The following is a 20,549-nucleotide window of genomic DNA, read 5'->3' as shown; positions in this document are numbered from 1 at the left end:
CTGTCTCTCTCATGAATAAATAAAATCTTTTAAAAAAAATAAAACAACAACAACAAAAATGGATAATAAATCTAAATGTGAAATACAAAACTACAAAATGGCAGGATGCCTGGGTGGCTCAGCAATTGAGCGTCTGCCTCTGGCTCATGGTGTGACCCCAGAATCCTGGGATCGAGTCCCACATCAGGCTCCCTGCGTGGAGCCTGCTTCTCCCTCTGCCTGTGTTCTTTGCCTCTCTCTCTCTGTGTGTCTCTCATGAACAAATAAATAAAATCTTAGAAATAAAAACCTACAAAATGTCAAAAAGATAACAAAAGAGAAAAATCTAAATAACCTTGGGTTTGGTGAATTTTTATTTACAACACCAAAAGCAAGATCCATAAAAGAAAGAATGTTCAGTCTAACTCGCTGAAATTAAAAACTCCTGCTCTGTGGGGCGCCGGGGTGGTGCAGTTAAGCATCAGACTCCTGGTTTCAGCTCAGGTCATGATCTCAGGGTCATGAGATCAAGCCTTGCATTGGGCTTCTCACTCAGCAGAGAATCTGCTTGGGATTCTCTCTCTCCATCTCCCTCTGTCCTTCCCCCCTTAAAAATAAATCTTTAAAAAAAATAAGCAAATGGATAAACAGTAGAGAAAATATCCACGTAATGAAATATTATTCAGTGATAAGAAGAAATGAGGTAACAAGCTATGAAAAGACAAGAAGGACTTTAAAATCATATTGCTAAGTGAAAGATGTCAATTTGACAAGGCTACATATATACCATAGGATTCCAAGTATATGACATTTTGGAAAAGACAAAACTAGGAGATCATTAAAAAGATCTTTGTTTACCAGGGATTTGACAGTGGGAGGGATGGGTGAAATCAGTGAAGGGGATTAAGAGGTACAGATTTTCAGTTGTAAAATAAGTCATAGGGATGTAATGTGAGGCATAGGGAATATGATCAATAATATAATAACTTTGGTGACAGAAACTAGATTTATTGTGGTGACCATTTCATAATGTATGCAAATATCAAGTCACTATGATATACACTTGAAACTAATAATATTGTATGTCAACTACATACAATTAAAAAGAAGAAACAGTAATAGAAGGTTTAAGGAATGATCAGCTTGGGGTGGGTGATGTTGAGGATGCAGGAGCAAGAGCACTGGAGGGGACAAGGATATGCCAACAAGGAGTCTTAAGTTTTACTTTATCTTACAAGTATTTTTTAACATTCACATGCATTATTTAAAATAGTGGTTTATCACATATTTTATTATTTAATAGCATGCATTTTTAGTTATTTTACTTTGTTTTTTTGAAATTCATTTAATGTCAGGGCACCTGGGTGGTTCAGTTGACTATGATTCTGACTCTTGATTTTTGGCTCAGGTCATGATCTCAGGGTCATGAGATCAAGCCCTGCGTTGGGCTCCATGCTGGGCATGGAGCCTGCTTAAGATTCTCTTTCTTCCTCCCCCCCATGCCCCTCCCTTGACTCTCCACGCAAGCTCTCTCAAAAGAAATAATAATAAAATTCATTTATCTTCATAGGAAACCATTCTAAGATTTAATCCCTTAAACACTTTAAAAACTAAGATTTTAGGGATCCCCGGGTGGCTCAGCGGTTTGGCGCCTGCCTTTGGCCCAGGATGCGATCCTGGAGTCCCGGGATCCAATCCCGTGTTGGGCTCCTGGCATGGAGCCTGCTTCTCCCTCTGCCTGTGTCTCTGCCCCTCTCTCTCTATCATAAATAAATCTTAAAAAAAAAAAAAACCTAAGATTTTAACACTATGTTTTTTTTAACACTATGGTTATAAAAGTCGTAAGGAAGTTTCAAAGTGCTTCCTAATTAAAATAACGAGAAGCAGCATAGTTTGTACTTATATACCAAACTTATATGTGAGCAGCATATTATAATGCACTAGGGTCTTGAGCCTAATCTCATACATGTCATAGGATTTTCAAAGATTTATATAAGATTTGAATTTTCCTCACCTCAATTAAAACAAATGTATTTGCCTTAAGAATGTATAGCTTTTTAAATGTCGAAATTCTCAGGGACATGCACATAGAAAAACTGATCTAAAAATAAAAAATGTGATAAGCCCCAGGTGATATATGAAATGTGAGTCACTATGCTCTACACCTGAAACACTAACTGGGATTAAAATAAAAACTTCAAAAATAAATAAAAACTCCAACCTATGTCTACAAACAGGCCCAAGGGTACCTCAGTTACAGCCACGGAAAGCCATGACCGCCTCATTCATCACCCCACCCACCACTGTGGGTGCATCCTCAACTTTCCAGGGATTTGTAGCTTCTCTCAATAGAAAGGGCTCCTCGAGTAGGTGTGACCAAGTACAACATCTGCAGGGGGAGATCTCCCAGGAAGAACCAAGTGGTACTTCCCTTTGCATCTCATGCAGAGAGGGGGCTTAGCTTAGCTTAGAGACACAGACCTCAGACCTCTGCCCCCAGTCCAGTTGCTTTGTATCACCACTGATATTTTTATTTTTTAGAAAGATTTTATGTATTTGAGAGAAAGAGCATGAGAAGAGGGGGTAAGGTAGAGGGAGAAACAGACTTCCCCTAGAGCACAGACCCTGGGATCATGACCTGAGCTGAAGGCAGGCGTTTAACCGAATGAGCCACCCGGGTGCCCTGTACCACTGACATTTTAAAAGTGTAAGCCCACTGTTTGAAGAATCCAGTAAAACCACTCAAACCCAGTGTTTAAGTGTAAAGGGAAGAAAACTGTAAGCCACTTTCTCTAGTTGAACTAGAAAACTCATAAATATCTATTCCTTTCAGAAAATAAAGATGTCAATTAATTGTTATTTCCATGGCAAGAACTTGCTTGGAAAACATTCCTACTTGAACGCTTCTAGGTGCCGCAAGTCTAAGCCCCAATATTCCATTTAAAAATCACAAAACGAGGGCTCTGGGGTGGCTCAGTCAGTTAAGCATTTGCCGGCTCAGGTCATGATCTCAGGGTCCTGGGATCTAGTCCTGCATCCGGCTCCCTGCTAGATGGGCAGCCTGCTTCTCTCTCTCCACCACCTGTGCTCTCTTGCATTCTCTTTCTCTCTCTCAAATAAATAAAATCCTTAGGAAAAAAAACAAAATAATCAAACCAAAAGAACTTCAGAATATTACCAAAACTTCCCAGGGGGGGAAAAAAAAAGGAAACAAGAATTTTTTAAAACAAATGTAATAATACTGGAATCCATTGTTTCATTTTTTAGTTTTTCTTTAAAGATTTTATTTATTTATTCATGAGAGACAGAGAGAGAGAGAGGCAGAGACACAGGCAGAGGGAGAAGCAGGCTCCATGCAGGGAGCCCAATGTGGGACTCGATCCCGGGTCTCCAGGATCAGGCCCTGGGCCGAAGGCAGCGCTAAACCGCTGAGCCACCCGGGCTGCTCCATTTTTTAGTTTTGAAATTTAATTCTTTCTTGCCCCTTTGAAAATAAATATTTTATGTTGTTCTTGCTTCAAGACTTATTGCCTTAATATATTTTTATTTATTGAGAATAGAACTCAAGTGAATAAATCTTTTCAAGGTGACAAACCTAGGGAGGGGCAGTGCTGGCAGGAGAGATCACCCAGAAAAGTTCACAAAAATCCACTTCCACCCAACGCACTCCTCGGCCCAGGAAAGATGAGGGGGTGGGGAGGGAAGGCACACGACTTCATACAGCGTAGCTCCGGGTGGTTAATTCTCTGCTTCTTCCCATGTAACATTTCCACAAACAAACAAATCTTTTAAAAACAGCTATAGCCCTTGACTGTGGGAAACTGGTAAACCATTAAAACACGGCCTCAGCTTGAAGTGCGGCACGGAGCATGGTTGCTGACGCTGTCAGAGGTTGGCTCGGGGAGGCGAGGAGGGATCTCGAAATTTAGGGATGTACTGCTAGCCCTAGGAGGGGCTAGGCTGGCGGCAGCGTCGTGGATTTGAGACTCTGCTTCCCAAACATCTGGAACACTTGGGGGAAAACGGGCGCCCCTCGGGGGTAAGGATGGACAGGGGACCCCACCGACCACAGCACCCCCTAAGCACGAACCCGGGAGACCGAGTCACGACTGTCCCCTGACGACCCTCCCCGTGGTCACGCGGCGCGCCGGAGGGGACTGAGGTCCGAGCGGCGCCCCCGGGGACTCGGCGACACCCCCGGCCCCGCACACTCACCGCTTCCCGGCTCCTCGGTCCGCGGGCGTCGTCCCTACGGCGCCCGCAGCAGGTGCATCAATCTGCGCGATCGACGCCGCAGCAGAACCACACCGGAGACCGCTACGCGCAGGTGAGATGCGATCGCGAGCAAGGCCCCGGGCTCCACGCGGCTGCGAGCGTCGCCACGCCCACCCGCCCCTGCTCGCCCCTGATTGGACAGAGTAACTGCATCTGGAGGTCACGTGCTAAGCAGAACCCGCTTCCGCTCTCAGACCGGTACTCGGCCGCCCGGAGGTTGTTGGCGCTTAACCGCGCGGGCATGGGACACAGGTGTGCGCAAGGAGTTCAAGGCCGTTTCTAGCGGGACTGACCCCTGGTGGAGGGAGAGGGCGATCATGCCAGGCCAAACTGGATCAGGAGGATCTCTTGTCCTCCAGACGTCAGGGGCTTGGCATATATATTTGATAATTTAAAGACTCCTGTGGCCTCTTAATAGGAAGTTAGAACCACACACCCACCCCCAGCCCTATCCTAGGCACAGGGACTCTTCTCGGAACAACCACGAACTAGGAGCTGTGTTCAACAGGTTCTCAGGTGTACGTTTTACAATAAAAGGAAATTTATATATATATTTTTTGAAAGGAAATTACTTTAGATCAGTTTTTGAGTGTGTGCCTAGAGAACTTTGACCTGTGTGAATGGCTATAATATCCCTAAAGCAATTTTTATTTTCACTGATACAAGAAAAACAAATCATCCTGCAAATTAGGGATGCACTCGGAAACTATTAATATGCTTAACAAATTGGATGGCAAGACTCTTGCACTGTAAAAATTTATCCATTAATTTGAAGTTTATACTATACAATAGACCCCTTTAAGGTGTACAGTGGTTTTCAGTACAGTATATTAAAAATATGTGCAATAATTACAATTTTAGAATATTTCATCATCTCAAAAAGCCCTTACCATTTCCTCCTCCTGCACTCAGCCCTGGACAACCACTAATCTACTTTCTATTTCTATACATCTTATTGATTTTTAAAGATTTATTTGTGAGAGAGAGCACTAGTGCACTAGCAGGAGGGGCAGAGGAAAAGAGAATCTCAAGCAGGTTCTGCTCTAAGGGTCAGTCCCACATGGGGCTCTATCTCACGACCAAGAGATCACGACCTGAACCAAAGCCAAGAGTAGGATGCTTAACTGACTGTGCCAGTCAAGCGCCCCTCTAGCTCTATAGATTTTAATATTCATTGACTTTCTTACAAATGAAATTATGTAATAAGTAGTATTCGTGGTTAATTAACTTCATTTACTCTGTTGACTTCGTTTACATTTTTCGCACAATTTTTTCAAAGCGTATCCATGTTGTAGCAGGAATTAATACTTCATGTATTTTTGCATGAATTTTTGCATGAATAAGAGTCCCCTGTGTGGATTATTAGCCTTAAAAATAAAACTGGCAGTTATTTTACCAGCAAAAGTGATATTATTGAGGATCCCTGGGTGGCTCAGCGGTTAAGCGCCTGCCTTTGGCCCAGGGCATGATCCTGGGGTCCCAGGTTCGAGTCCCATGTCAGGCTTCCCATGTCCTGCATGGAGCCTGCTCCTGTTTCTGCCTCTTTCTCTCTCTCTCTCTCTCTCTCTCTCTCTAATAAATAAAATCTTTTTTAAAAAGTGGGATTATTGAAGAATAGCAAAGAATTGCAATTTGGAATAAGCAAGGTAGGGCAAAACCATAGGCAAGGGGCGGAAGGCTCTTTTATGGAAATAAGGGGAGAGTGGGAGGGCTTTTACTAACAAAAGTCTATCGGAATAAACTGGGAGTTCAAAGTATAGGGACTTTTCATTGGCTGAGTTGTGACGGTATCTCATTGGCTATTGCCAAGGGAGGAGAAAAAACTTTCTCCCTGCTTCTGGAATAGTAAAGCAGCTAAAGTAGTCTGAATGTGCAAGGTGCACCTGTTCCCGTGGCGTTTGCAATTGATCACGAGCGGTAGGGCCTGAGAGCTCCCCCTGCTGGCCTCCTGGCGCCATTGTAAGCGAGGTTTCCTTTTACTAATTTTCACAGGATACAGCAGGTTTTCTTCATCCATTTCATCCATTAATGGTCATTTGGTTTGTCACTATCTCGACTATTATGAATGCTATTGCTGTAAGCATTCGTGTACAAGTTTTTGTTTAGACATGTGTTTTTATTTCACTTGGGCATATGCCTGGGAGTGGAATTGATGGCTCATATGGAAATTCTACATTTAATCTTTGAGGAAATGCTAGACTGTTTTCCAAAGTGGCTGTATCACTTACACAAGTTCCACAAGCAGTATATGAGAGGTCCAATCTATCCATATCCTTGAAAACAACTTATTATTGTTTTTTAAAATGTTTTGTTTATTTATTCATGAGAGACACAGAGAGAGACAGAGACATAGGCAGAGGGAGAAGCAGGCTCCCCGCAAGGAGCCGGATGTGGGTGGAACTTGATCCTTGAACTCCAGGATCACACCCCCAGCCGAAGGCGGACGCTCAACCGCTGAGCCATTCAGGCAACCTGAAAACTTATTATTCTCTCATTTAAGTCTAGCCAGTCTAGTGACTGAAGTTGTATCTCATTGTGATTTTGACTTGTATTTCCTTGACGTGTGATCATGTCCAGCAAATTTTCTTTTTTTTTTTTTTCAAATTTTCATATACGCTTGGCCATTGGTGTATCTTTCGTGGAAAAATGTTTGGATGCCTTGCTATCTTTAAATTGGGTTATTTGGCTTTTTGTTTTTGATTTGTAGTTCTTTACACAGTATATACTTGATACAAGTACCTTATCAGATATATTATTTCCAAAATTTTCTTCCATTCTGTGGTCATGTTTTCACTCTCTTGTTTTAAAACATTTTACTTTTATTTTTTTAAGATTTTATTTATTTATTCATGAGAATACACAGAGAGAAAGAGTGAGAGGCAGAGACACAGGCAGAAGGAGAAGCAGGCTCCATGCAAGGAGCCCGACATGGGACTCGATCCTGGGTCTCCAGGATCAGGCCCTGGGCTGAAGGCAGGCGCTAAACCGCTGAACCACCTGGGCTGCCCCAACATTTTGCTTTTAATTGTGGCAATATACACATATTGTAATTTAACATCTTAATCATTTTAAGTGTACAGTTCAGTAGCATGTGGTACGCTGACATTCGGAAACCAATCTCCAGAACTGTTTTCATTATGCAAAACTGAAATTCTATACCCATTAAACAACTCCCCATTCACACCTATGTCTAGCCTCTGGCAACCACGATTCTATTTTCCTTCTCTCTGAATGTAACTACTGTCAGAACCTCATATAAGTGGAATCATGCAGTATTTGTACTTTTTGGACTGGCTTATTTCACTTAACATATTGTCCTCAAGGCATGCATATTGTAACAGGGTTGGGATTTCTTTTATTGTTAAAGCTGAATAATATTCCATTGTATGTATGTACTACAATTTGTTGATCCATTTATCCCCTCATGGACACTTGGGTTGTTTCCATTTTGGCTATTGTGAATAATGGTCCTAGGAACAAATGTGCATAACGCTCCTATTTTCTTTTGATCAAATAAATCTTGTGCCTTTTACTTAAAAAAAAGTTTATAAATATCTGAGTCCATGTTTTGAATTCTTTGGGGTATATATATAGGGGGGGAATTGTTGGATCATATATTAACTGTAATTTCTTTTTTTAAAAGATTTTATTTATTTATTCATGAGAGACCCAGAGAGAGAGAGAGAGGCAGAGACACAGGCAGAGGGAGAAGCAGGCTCCATGCAGGGAGCCTGATGCGGAACTCAATCCTGGGATCCCAGCATCACGCCCTGAGCTGAAAGCAGCACGAAACACCTGAGCCACCCAGGCTGCCCTTAACTGTAATTTCTGAGAAGCCACCATATTGTTTTCCATATTAGTGATACAATTTTACATTTCCACCAATAGTACACAAAGATTCCAATGGATATGTTCATTGTCTTTTTAAAAAATATTTATTTATTTATTTATTTATTTATTTATTTAGGAAGAGAAAGAGAAAGAGCATGAGCAAAGGGAGGCGCAGAGAGAGAGGGAGAGATTTGCAAGCCGACTCCACACCAAGCATAAAGCCTAGGGCTTAATTTCATGACCTGAGCCAAAATCAATCAAGAGCCACCCAGACACTCTGGATGTGTTCATTTTTTTGATAGTGTCCTTTGAAGTACAAAACTTACTAATTTTGATGAAGTCCAAAATATCTTTTTTCTTTCTTTCTTTTTTTTCTTTTTCTTTCCTTCCTTCCTTGTTTTTGCTTTAGGTGTTGTTGGGGAGGAAAACTTTTTATCTATCCTTTAAGATTGTTCTAGGTGGTCTAAGAATTAAATAAGAGACAAATTAACAAGAGAGAAAACAAAGTTTAATTACATGCACATGGAGGTCCAATAATAAATTGAGACCCAAAGAAAAGACAAAGGTATACAGCTTTTAAGTTATAGACAAAGAAACATAAATCTTTGAGAATTTAAAGTAGAATGATAACTTATTTTGGGAGCCTAATTAGTAAGTAATTCTAAGCAGTATTTGGACTGGAGTAGTAAATAAGTAAGGGTAACAAGATTTGTTTATATAGGCTTTTATATAGGCTAAATTCCTTGTTTCTGACAATAAGGATGTCTCTCTACCTACTACTGCAGGGAGGATACTTTTCACTTGGGAGATTTATTTCACACTTTCTGAAGACAAAGGTGGGTCAGAGTGTTCTTGCTGCACTGGCCATGTCTTAAGTAAATAATTCAAAATAATCAATTGGGGGGTGGCCTGTCCTGGGCCCCTACAATGTCATATCTAAGAATTATTTGCCAAATACAAGGTCATGAATATTTCCTATTTTTTAAAGAGTATTAGATTTGGGCTTCCTGGGTGGCTCAGTCAGTTAAGCATCCAACTCTTCTCAGCTCAGATCTTGACCTCAGAGTTGTGAATTCGAGCCCCACATTGTGCCACACTGAGCATGGAGCCTACTTAAAAAAACATAGAGTGGGGATACCCGGGATTGAGTTCCCCATCAGGCTCCCCGCAGTGAGCCTGTTTCTCCCTCTGCCTATGTCTCTGCCTCTCTCTGTGTGTCTCTCATGAATAAATAAAATCTTTAAAAATAAATAAAAAATTAAATTAAAAATTGGAGTATTATAGTTTGATCTTATGTTTGGGTCTTTGTTTCATTTTGGGTAAATTATTGTATGTTCTGTAAGTAAGAGTCAACTTCTTTTTTGGCATATAGCTATCCAGTTGTCTCAGTACTGGGATTTTACACAAACCTTATCAGAGGCCCACATCCACTTGATCTTCATAGAGTAAATTTGTCCTACCCTGACCCCATGTGGCAGAGGAGAGTCTCCTGGCCCTCAAACCAATGCCCAAAGGTGGATTTATCCAAATGACTTGAAAATTTAGGTCTACACAAAAACTTGCACATGAATGTTTATCACAGCTTTATTTATAATTGCCAAAAGTTGGCTGCAATTGAGATGTCCTTCAGTAGACGAATAGGTAAACAAACTACTACATCCAGACAATGAAATATTGTGTAATGCTAAAAAGAAGTGAGCTATCAACCCATTAAAAGACCTGGAGGAAATTATTTAAATGCCTGTCATTAAGTGAAAAACCAATCTGAATTTTTAAAAAGATTTTATTTATTTATTCATGAGAGACAAACACAGAGAGAGAGAAAGGCAGAGACATAGGCAGAGGGAGAAGCAGGCTCCATGCAGGGAGCTTGATGTGGGACTCGATCCCAGGATCACGCCCTGAGCCAAAGGCAGACACTCAACCGCTGAGCCACCCAGGGATCCCAAAACCAATCTGAATATTATATACTGTATGATTACAACTGTATGACATTCTGAAAAAGGCAAAGCTATGAGACAGTAAAAGATTAGTGGTTAATGATTGTAGGAGGGAAAGAGGGATGAATAGGTAAGCACAGAGGATTTTTAGGGCATGAAACTAATCTATATGATACCTTAATGGTGGTATCATTATTCATATCAATATATTTGTCAAAACCGATAACACATACATCATTAGTGAATTCTAATGTGATCTATAGGCTTTGGGTGATAATAATGTATCAGTGTAGGTTCATTGATGGTAACAAATGTACCACTGGGGTGTAGGATGTTGATATTGGGGGAGGTTATACACGTATGGAGACAGGGGCATATGAGAACTTTGTACTTTCCGTTCAATTTTGCTGTGAAACTAAAACTACTAAAAAAAAAAAAAAAAAAAAAGCTTGTTAAAAGCAAAACAAAAACCAAATTCCAGGCAGTTTCACTGCTGAAATCTACCAAACACTTAAAGAATTAATACCAATCCTTCACAAACTCTTCCAGAAGATTAAAAAAAAAAAAAAAACCCTAGGGACGCCTGGGTGGCTCAGAGTTTGAGCGTCTGCCTTCAGCTCAGGGTGTGATCCCGGGTCCAGGGATCAAGCCCCACATTGGGCTCCCTGAGAGGAGTCTGCTTCTCCCTCAGTATATGTCTCTCTCTCTCTCTCTGTGCCTCTCATAAATAATAAAAAATATTTAAAAAGAAAAGACATTACAGAAACACACACACACCAATTTCTTATAAATATGGGTGTAAAGTCCTCAACAAAGTACTACCAAACTGAATTCAGAGACATATATAAAAGAATTATACAATATGACCAAATAGGGTTTTTTTTTTTCTGTAACCAAGTAGGTTTTATTCCAGGTATACAAACTTTGTTTAACACCCCCAAATCAATTATTGTAACACATCATATCAATAGAAAAACATCACATGATCATCTTCATAGACACAGAAAAGCATGTGACAAAATCCAACACTGTTTCATGATAAAAAACTTACAGCAAACTGGGGTGCCTGGGTGGCTCAGTCTGTTAAGTGTCTGCCTGTGACTCAGATCAGGATCCTAGGGTTCTGGGATTGAGCCCAATGTCGGGTTCCCTGCTCAGTGGGGGAACTGGCTTCCTCTCCCTCTGCCACTCCTTCTGATTGTGTGTGTGCTCTCTCTCTTTCTCTCTCAAATAAAATCTTTTTTAAAAGTGCATCAAACTATTAACAGAAGGGAACTTCCTTAGGCTGACAAGGGACAGCCAAGATCCTAATTAATGGTGATAGATAGGATGCCTTTACCCGTAAGATCAGAACCAGGACAAGAATGTCCACTCTTGCTATTTTATTCAATATGGTATCAGGTGTTCTAGCTAGGTCAGTTAGGCCAGAAAAAAATAATAATTAAGGCATCCAGATTGGAAAGGAAGAAATAAAACAATTTTGACACAGAATATCCTAAGGAAACTTCTAAAAAACTATTTGAACAAATAAATGACTTCAGCAAGATTGGAAGTAGAAAATTAACACATAAAAATCAATTGTTTTCTTATACACTTGCCATGAAATATATTGAAAATGTAATTAAGAAAACAAGCCTATTGTAAGAGTACTGACAACACTGACTCAATCTTTGGCTCTCCCTCTTGTTCGTGTCCATGCAGTGACCTCTCTCAGGCTATGAGTTCCAGACCCCTTATAAGTTAATGTATGCCCTGACTAGAATGTGGGAAGACTTGTTCTGATCTTCCCTAAAGTGGCTCATGGAAGGCCTCACTTTAGATAAGCAGTAGGGATGCCTGGTGCATGGATGGTGCCATTTTATTCTTTTTAAATATTTATTTATTTTATGGAGAAAGAGAACAGGGGGAAGGGCAGAGGGAGAGAGAGAGAATCACAAGTAGACACCCTCCTGAGCATGGAGCCTGATGTGAGGTTTAATCTCGCAACCCTGAAATCATGACCTGAGCTGAAATCAAGAGCTGGACGCTTAACCAATGCTTAACCAACTGAGCCACCCTGACGCCCCTGGATGGTGCCATTTTAGATAACTACCCTGTGGCCTCATCACCATGTCCCTTGCTCTATAAAAGCTGGGGATTAAGGTCCAGGCTTAGCAGAGTACCTGCACAGCACCAGGATCATTTGTCCATCCAATTCCTCCTTGTCAGTAAATTACCCTTAAAAAACCTCTGTGTAAACAGTAGGGAGTGCTTTGCTTCATTTTTTGTTCTTAAAGTACCTTCTCAGTCTGGAGGATACATTACTGACCCTCCTTCACCTTCTAACATCTACTTATAATAGCACCTAAGGAATAAAATACATAGTAATAAATTTAATCAAAAAACTTATACTCTAAGAACTACAAAACCTTGTTGAAAGAAATTGAAGAAGATCTAAATAAATGGGAAAACATTCCATGGTCAGGGATCTGAAGGTTTAATATTGTTAAGATGTCAGTTCTCCCCAACTTGAGCTATAGATTCAACATAATCCCAATCAATATCCTAGCAAGTTATTCTGGATAACGACAACTGATTCTAAAGTTTATATAGAAAGGCAAAAGGCTCTAGGGTGCCTGGGTGGCTCAGTCAGTTAGGTGTCCAAATCTTGATCTCAGCTCAGGTCTTGATCTGAGGGTCATAAATTCAAGCTTTGCTTTGGGCTCCATGATGGCCATGAAGCTACTTAAAAAAAGAAAAGACAAAAGACAAAAGACTCAGAATAACTGACACAATACTAACAAAGAACATAGTCACAGGTATGTCCCAATCTGACTTCAGGACTTATTATAAAACTGCAGTGGTCAAGACAGCGTGGTTTCGCAAAAAGAGAAATAGATGAATGGAGCAGAATAGAGAACCCAAAAACACACATATATAGTCGACTGATTTTTGACAAAGAAGCAATGGCAACTCAATGGAGAAAGTCCTTTCAACAAATTGTCTTTTCAACAAATGGTGATGAAATTCCTGGACATCCATGTGCAAAGAAATCAATTAAACACAGACTTTGCAGGGATCCCTGGGTGGCGCAGCGGTTTGGCGCCTGCCTTTGGCCCAGGGCGCGATCCTGGAGACCCGGGATCGAATCCCACGTCGGGCTCCCGGTGCATGGAGCCTGCTTCTCCCTCTGCCTGTGTCTCTGCCTCTCTCTCTCTCTGTGACTATCATAAATAAATAAAATTTTAAAAAATATATTAAAAAAAATAAAAAAAAACACAGACTTTACAATATTCATAAAAATTAACTAAAAACAGAACCCATAAACCTAAATGTAAAAAGCAAATTTTAAAACTTCTCAGAGTTAACATAACAGAAAATCCAGACGACTTGGGTTTGGCAATGAGGTTTTCAGATACAACACCAAAACCATGATCCATGAATGAAAAAATTGATAAACTGAACTTCACCAAAATTAAAATTTTCAATACTTCAAAAGAGCTTGTTAAGAGAATGAAAGAACAATCCAAAGATTGGGACAAAATATTTGCAAAGTACACATCTGCTAAAGGACTGGTATCCAAACTATACAAACAATTCTTAAAACTCAGTAAGAAAACAAACAACCTCATTTAAAGATGGGCAAAAAATCCAGAAAGACAGCTCACCCAAGAAGATACTCAGATAGCAAATAGGCACATGACAAAATGCACAACACCATATGTCACTGGGGAATTCCAAATTAAAACAGCAATGAGATGCTGCTTACATCTAGTAAAGTCCAAAATAATGACAATACCAAATGCTGGTGAAAATGTGGAGCAACAGCAAGTCTCATCCATTGTTAGTATGAATAGAAAATAGTACAGTCGCTTTGGAAGATAGTCTGGCCTTACTATACAAGCCTTACTATACAACTCAGAAATCTCAGTCCTAGGTATTTTACCCAAATGAGCTGAAAACACACAAAAGTCTTCACGCAAATGTTTATAGCACGTTTAGTCACCACTGCCAAAAACTAGAAGCATCCAAGATACGCCTTTCAATAAACAGATAAACAAACTGTGGCACATCCATATAACTAAATAGTATTCAGTGATAAAAAGAAATGAGCTATCAAGCCACAGAAAACTCAAGGACATGGAGAGAGCTCAAATGCATATTAATAAGTAAAAGAAGCTGGTATGAAATGACTAGACACTGTATGATTCCACCATATAACATTTTGGAAAAGGAAAAACTATTGAGATAGTAGAAAGATCAGTGATGGCCAGGGATTTGGTGAGGCAAAGCAAAGAAGGGGCAGAGAGAAGAATAAATGAAACACGAGGGATTTTTAGGGCTGCAAAACTACTGTATGGTACTCTGATGGTGGGTATATGACTTCATACATTTGTCAAAATCCATAGAACTATAAAACACAAAGAGTGAGCCCTATCATGAACCATGAATTTAGTTAATAATGCTGTATTAATCAACTTTAATCATCATCGAATGTAATACGCTGTTTCATCAGTTGTAACAAATGCACTACACTAATGCAAAATGTTAAAACTCAGGGAAACTGTGAGCCAGGGGAAAGGGGTCATGGGAACTCTGTAAGAGCTGCTCATTTTTGCAGGAGTAAACCTAAAACTTCTCTGAAAAATAGTCTATTAACTTAAAAAATTAACAAATAACCATTCCGTGGATGATTCATAACTGTGTAAAAATGAAACCTGATATATAACAGTACATACATTATGATGCGATTTGTATAAAAACACACAAAAATAAAATATATTGACATAGGGATGCATACACAAGTTATAGAACTATGAGGAAAAGCAAGGAAATTATCTTATAATTCATGACACTAACTCCATCTGGAGAGAGATGGAGTGATTCCTCCCTTAAGTATCATTTTGAGGGCAGCCAAAATGGCTCAAAGGTTTAGCACCGCCTTCAGCCCACGCGTGAGCCTGGAGACCCGGGATGGAGTCCCACATCGGGCTCCCAGCATGGAACCTGTTTCTCCCTCTGCCTCTGCCTCTGCCTCTCTCTCTCTCTCTCTCTCTCTCTCTGTCTCTCATGAATAGATAAATAAAATCTTTTAATCTTTTTTTTTGTTTTAAAAGTATCATTTTAAGTAGGATGGGTGATATGAAACCTTCTTCCAAGTCTTGGCCTGCCTGACATTATACAGATTCCCTTTATGACATTTCAGTTGACTGTGCAATTGTTTCATACATCTTCTACATATGTAATATTCTATACGTTTCTAAAATGTAAAGCTCAATATAAAAATAAATCTTGGAGTGCCTGAAAGCCTTAGTCAGTTGAGCGTCTGATTCTTGATTTTGGCTCAGGTCCTAATCTCAGGGTCCTGGGATCAAGCCCTGGGTCATGCTCTGCTCTCAGTAGAGAGTCTGCTTGAGGACACTCTCTCTCTCTCTCTCTCTCTCTCTCTCTCTCTCTCTTCCTCTGCTATACTCCTATTGCTTGCATTCTCTCTCTTTCTCTCTCAAATAATTAAATGAATCTTTTAAAAAATAATAAATCTCAGTGCAATTTGAATTACTAGCAACAAGACACTGGAAGTAAATTTTTAGAGGATATCATAGCCACAGTTTTAACTAATTTCTATTAAAAATAATTTTCTTAAAATCCTAAAATATGTCTAATGAAAGCTATTAAGTGGTTATAATGGGGGAAAGTATACATTGAAAGGCATCAAAGTATCATGAAATAAGTGTTAGACAGGAGACTGAATATCACAATGATGCAATCACTCCCCACATAGATTTGGTGTTTTAGCAAATTGCTCTGAATTCACAATAAGGTTTTGTTTTGTTTAAAGATTGTATTTATTTATTTATTTATTTATTTATTTATTTATTTATTTATTTGAAAGAGCGAGTGAGAGAGAGAGAGCACACCAGGAGGAGTGGCAGAGGCAGAGGGAGAAGCTCCACAGAGCAGGGAGCACGACATGGAGCCCGATCCCAGGACCCTGAGATCATGATCTGAGCTGAAGGCAGAAGCTTAACCGACTAAGCCACCCAGGTGCAAAAATCAGGTTTTTGTTTTGTTTTGGTTTTGCTTTAAGAAAAATTAACTTTAAGTGATCTTTACACTCAATGTGGGGCTCAATCTTACAATCCCGAGATCAAGAGTCACATGCTTTACCAACCGAGCCAGCCAGGCGCCCCTGTTTTGTTCTTGAACTTAATTAAAACTCCTTTTAAAAACCAACACAGAAGACAAATATCTAAGAATAGCCAGTATTTTGTACAGAACACTGTTAGAGAGTGTCATGGGACTGAATGTTTGTGCCCTCCAAAATTCACATGTTTAAATCCTCCCCTGCTCTGTGATGGTATTAGGAGGTGGAGCCTTTGGGAAGTGATTAGGTCATGAGGGTAGATAGAAACCTCATGAATGGAGTTATAAGAAGAGACACAAGAGAGTTTGTTTCTCCCCTCTGCGCTCTACCATGTGAGAATACAATGAGATCACAGCTGTATGCAAATCAGGAGGCAGGTCTTTACCAGATACCAGATCTTCTAGCATCTTAAACTTGGACTTCTCAGCCTCCAGAACTATAAGAAACAGATGTTTATTATTTAAGCCACCCAGTCTATGGTAATTTGTGATTGAACCCCATCAGACTAAGATTAGGGAAGTATTTTCCCTAGCATACGTCAAGGCTTTTAAATCTATAGTAATCAGGACAATATGATATTAGTAGAGATATGTACAAACAAACCAATGGAAAAATAGGAATTTCTGGAACAAGGACATCTATTTAAGTTACATGAACCCATGACAGAGCAGGTAATGATAGAAATGATAGACATTTTAACACAGAGAATAGACAAGTGTTTATCTACAGTAGAATAATGAATCATCTCCTATCATGTCCATATACAATAATTACTATAGAGCTACCTATGAAAGATGAAAATAGAACACTCTAAAAAATTACAGGCGAACATTCTTTATAGCTTCATAGTAGGGAGAGATTTTTTATATAATAAAATAAAGTGGGCTCTTTCTACCTTTGTGGTGTGTGTGGTTGACTCACCACGTCTTCTCACAAGATTTTTAGAATCAAGTGACTCCTGGCCAAGAAACAAAAGCAGAATTGTCCACTTTCCCAATGGATTCAGATGAAAACTGGTAATAAAACCAGATACAATTCCAAGAAAAGATGGAGAAAAATCAAGCTCGATCAATAAGGAAGCACATGTGAGATTGCCCATGTATTTATGCTGCACCACAGTCACTACATTTTACTATGTCACAATGAAAACATTACCACAATCTCTGAATTGTTGGTCATGTTTTATTGGGGAAATCATTTTTCTCTTTGTTTCTATGCTTCTGCACTAGTAGGGGGTTCAGAAATAAATATGTGAGAACTTTCATTTGGAGGGAAGAAAAAGGAAGAGGGGCGCCTGAAGACATCTGCCTTCAGCTCAGGTCATGATCCCAGGGTCCTGGGATGGAGCCCCATATCAAGCCCCCTGCTCTGTGGGGAGCCTGCTTTTCCCTCTCCCTCTGCAGCTCTCCCTACTTGTGCTCTCTCTCTCTCTCTGTCAAATAAATAAATAAAATCTTTAATAAAAAAGGAAGAAAAGAAAGTAGGCCCAATAGAGATGGACAAATTCAATTCTATTAAAATTAAGAAAAATCTGTCAAGGGGCACCTGGGTGACTCAGTGGCTGAGCATCTGCCTTTGGCTCAGGTCATGATCCTGGGGTCCTGGGATTGAGTCACACATCGGGCTCTGGGCAGGGAGCCTGCTTCTCCCTCTGCCTGTGTCTCTGCCTCTCTCTCTGTGTCTCTCATGAATAAATAAGCTCTTTAAAAATAAATAAAACTACAGTTTTTAAAAAAGAACAATCTGTCAAAATGTAGAATTGAGTGAAAATTTGGGAGAAAGTGAATTTGGGAGAAAACATTTTAATACCTACAGATAATAAAGGATTAGTGTGCAGATAGTAAAGAATGGTAAGAAATCAATAAATGTACAAATAAATTAAATATGAGAAAATGACCTGAAACTTTCTTCAGAAGATGAAAGACCATATAGGAAAAATGCTCAATACCAATGATAATAAAAAAAACAATATATCATCACATACAGATTCTATTTAATGCCACATAGGCAAAAATAAAAGCTGTTGGCAATTGCAAAGAATAAATAAATGCACATGCATGAATCGTAATATAGTAATAGCATTTCCTAGCAAATTTGAATGTATCCATGATTTATAGCCCAGCAATTTTTCCCATGTAAAAAATTTAATAATGCACTAGCATTATTAGTTTTTTTTTTATATGACAGTCACAGAGAGAGAGAGAGAGAGAGAGAGAGAGAGAGAGGCAGAGACACAGGCAGAGGGAGAAGCAGGCTCCATGCACCGGGAGCCCGACATGGGACTCGATCCCAGGTCTCCAGGATCGCGCCCTGGGCCAAAGGCAGGCGCCAAACCGCTGTGCCACCCAGGGATCCCGCATTATTAGTTTAAATCCTAAGCGTCACATAGCTTTCTCTTTCAAGCGATCTGAATCACTGCAGGTTGAATCCACCTATGCCTTTCTAGTTTCCCTTAATTTCCTTCTTTCCTTCCTTCATTTATAGTAAGCTCTATGCCCAACGTGGGGCTTGAACTCATGATCCTCAGATCAAGAGTCACATGCTCTACTGCCTGAGCCAGCCAACCGCTCCTACCTCAATTTATTTATTTTTTAAAAGATTTTATTTATTCGTGAGAGACACAGAGAGAGAGAGGCAGAAGTAGAAACAGAGGGAGAAGCAGGCTCCCTGTGGGGAGCCCAATGCGGGACTTGATCCCAGGACCCCGGGATCACCACCCGAACCAAAGGCAGACACTCAACCACTGATCCACCCCTCCTACCTCAATTTAAATTATTAATTTGAAATGGTCTTCCAAGATAGACTGTGATATCTTGGGTAAGTGCTACATCCATTTTCTTTGTTCCTGTTCTCCCTAACCTGTAACACCACCTGCTTACTGAGGGCACACAGAGAGTATTTTAAACTATCTTCTGCTCTAAGAGTGATGGATAGTAATGTTGCCCTCACCACAAGAGGGAGCACCACTGCCTTTCCATTTTTGGAATATGGTTTAAGGAGTTTCCTGGAGGACTTTTTTTTATAAATGAGCATACAGTTAATAGAAGTAAAAGTAATGCTGTTCAGCTTAATTTCATCTACACTATTTAATTTTTCATAAGTTCTTAAGAAAGCAGTAAACCTTATGAACCTTAACTTCCCTGATTGTGAAAAGTGTGATTTAAAAAAAAAAATCACACTTGGAAAGTAGTCGGAGTAACTGAAGTGGGAGAAAGGACACTATTGGAGGAGTTCACATTAGAGAAGAGACCTGATATAATTGATTAGTATAAGAAAAAAAGAGGATGCTGGGAAGATGGCACAGAAGGAAGCACCAGGAATGTCTCCCTAGTTAGACAACAATTACACTGGTAATATCTGTCTGATATAAGCATTTGAATTCTGTAATCTATTGAAGGCTTTCAAATTCCAAGGCATGGCTTGAGAGGTAAGTTGAGGTAAAGTTAACTTCAGCTCTTAGCAAAGTAGCAGCCATCCATTCCCTACCCCCAGCCTGATGGCAGTAACTGTGCATATGTTCCTGGAGCAGCTTGCACACAGATTGTGGGAGAAAGGGTGGGCAAAAAGGACCTTGTTCCCCAAATACCAGGAATCTGTGCTCTGATGGTTGACTACTGCTTCTGATCACATAGGTGCAGACAAAGAGGCAGTGGTCACTGTTATTGCAATTCCTTGCATTATTGTAAGCCCTTCCCTCTACAGGTGAGATCATTTCCAAGGTATTTGAAGTGTGGGTGCCCTTTTTCCTCTTTCATTTCCCCCCTTTTTTCAGGAGCTGGACTAGAATATTAAAAATCAATTATTTTTATACGGAAAATTAGAAAGTCAGTTGGGCATGCTCAAGGAAAGGCACACACTGAGAAAAGACTTAAATTTACACATGCTGATCCTTGGCACAGAGATAGCTTACAACAATAAAATAACAAAACAGTTTTTTTAATTTATTAAATAAGCTCTATGCCTGATGTAGGTCTTGAACTTACAACCCTGAGATCAATAGTCACATACTCTATTGACTGAGCCACCCAACAACCCCTAAAATATATCCCCAAAACATTATAAAGCAAACCCTGGAAAAGGAGGAGAATCTGATTTCCAGAGTTACAACATTTTTAGATTCAGTTGTCCAGATTTCAACAAAGACATCACAAGGTGTACAAAGAAATGAGAAAGTACAGCCATTTCAAAGGAAAAAATAAACCAACAAAAACTGCCCCTGATGGCAGATCTACTAAACAAAGACTTTAAAACAATTGCTCAGAGGACTAAAGGAAGGTGTAGAAAAAGAAAACAGGGATCCCTGGGTGGCGCAGCGGTTTGGCGCCTGCCTTTGGCCCAGGGCGCGATCCTGGAGACCCGGGATCGAATCCCATGTCGGGCTCCCGGTGCATGGAGCCTGC

The sequence above is a fragment of the Vulpes lagopus genome, chromosome 7 (genome assembly GCF_018345385.1).
Source record: "Vulpes lagopus strain Blue_001 chromosome 7, ASM1834538v1, whole genome shotgun sequence".
NCBI classification, from domain to species: Eukaryota; Metazoa; Chordata; class Mammalia; order Carnivora; family Canidae; genus Vulpes; species Vulpes lagopus.
This window is presented reverse-complemented; position numbering follows the sequence as displayed.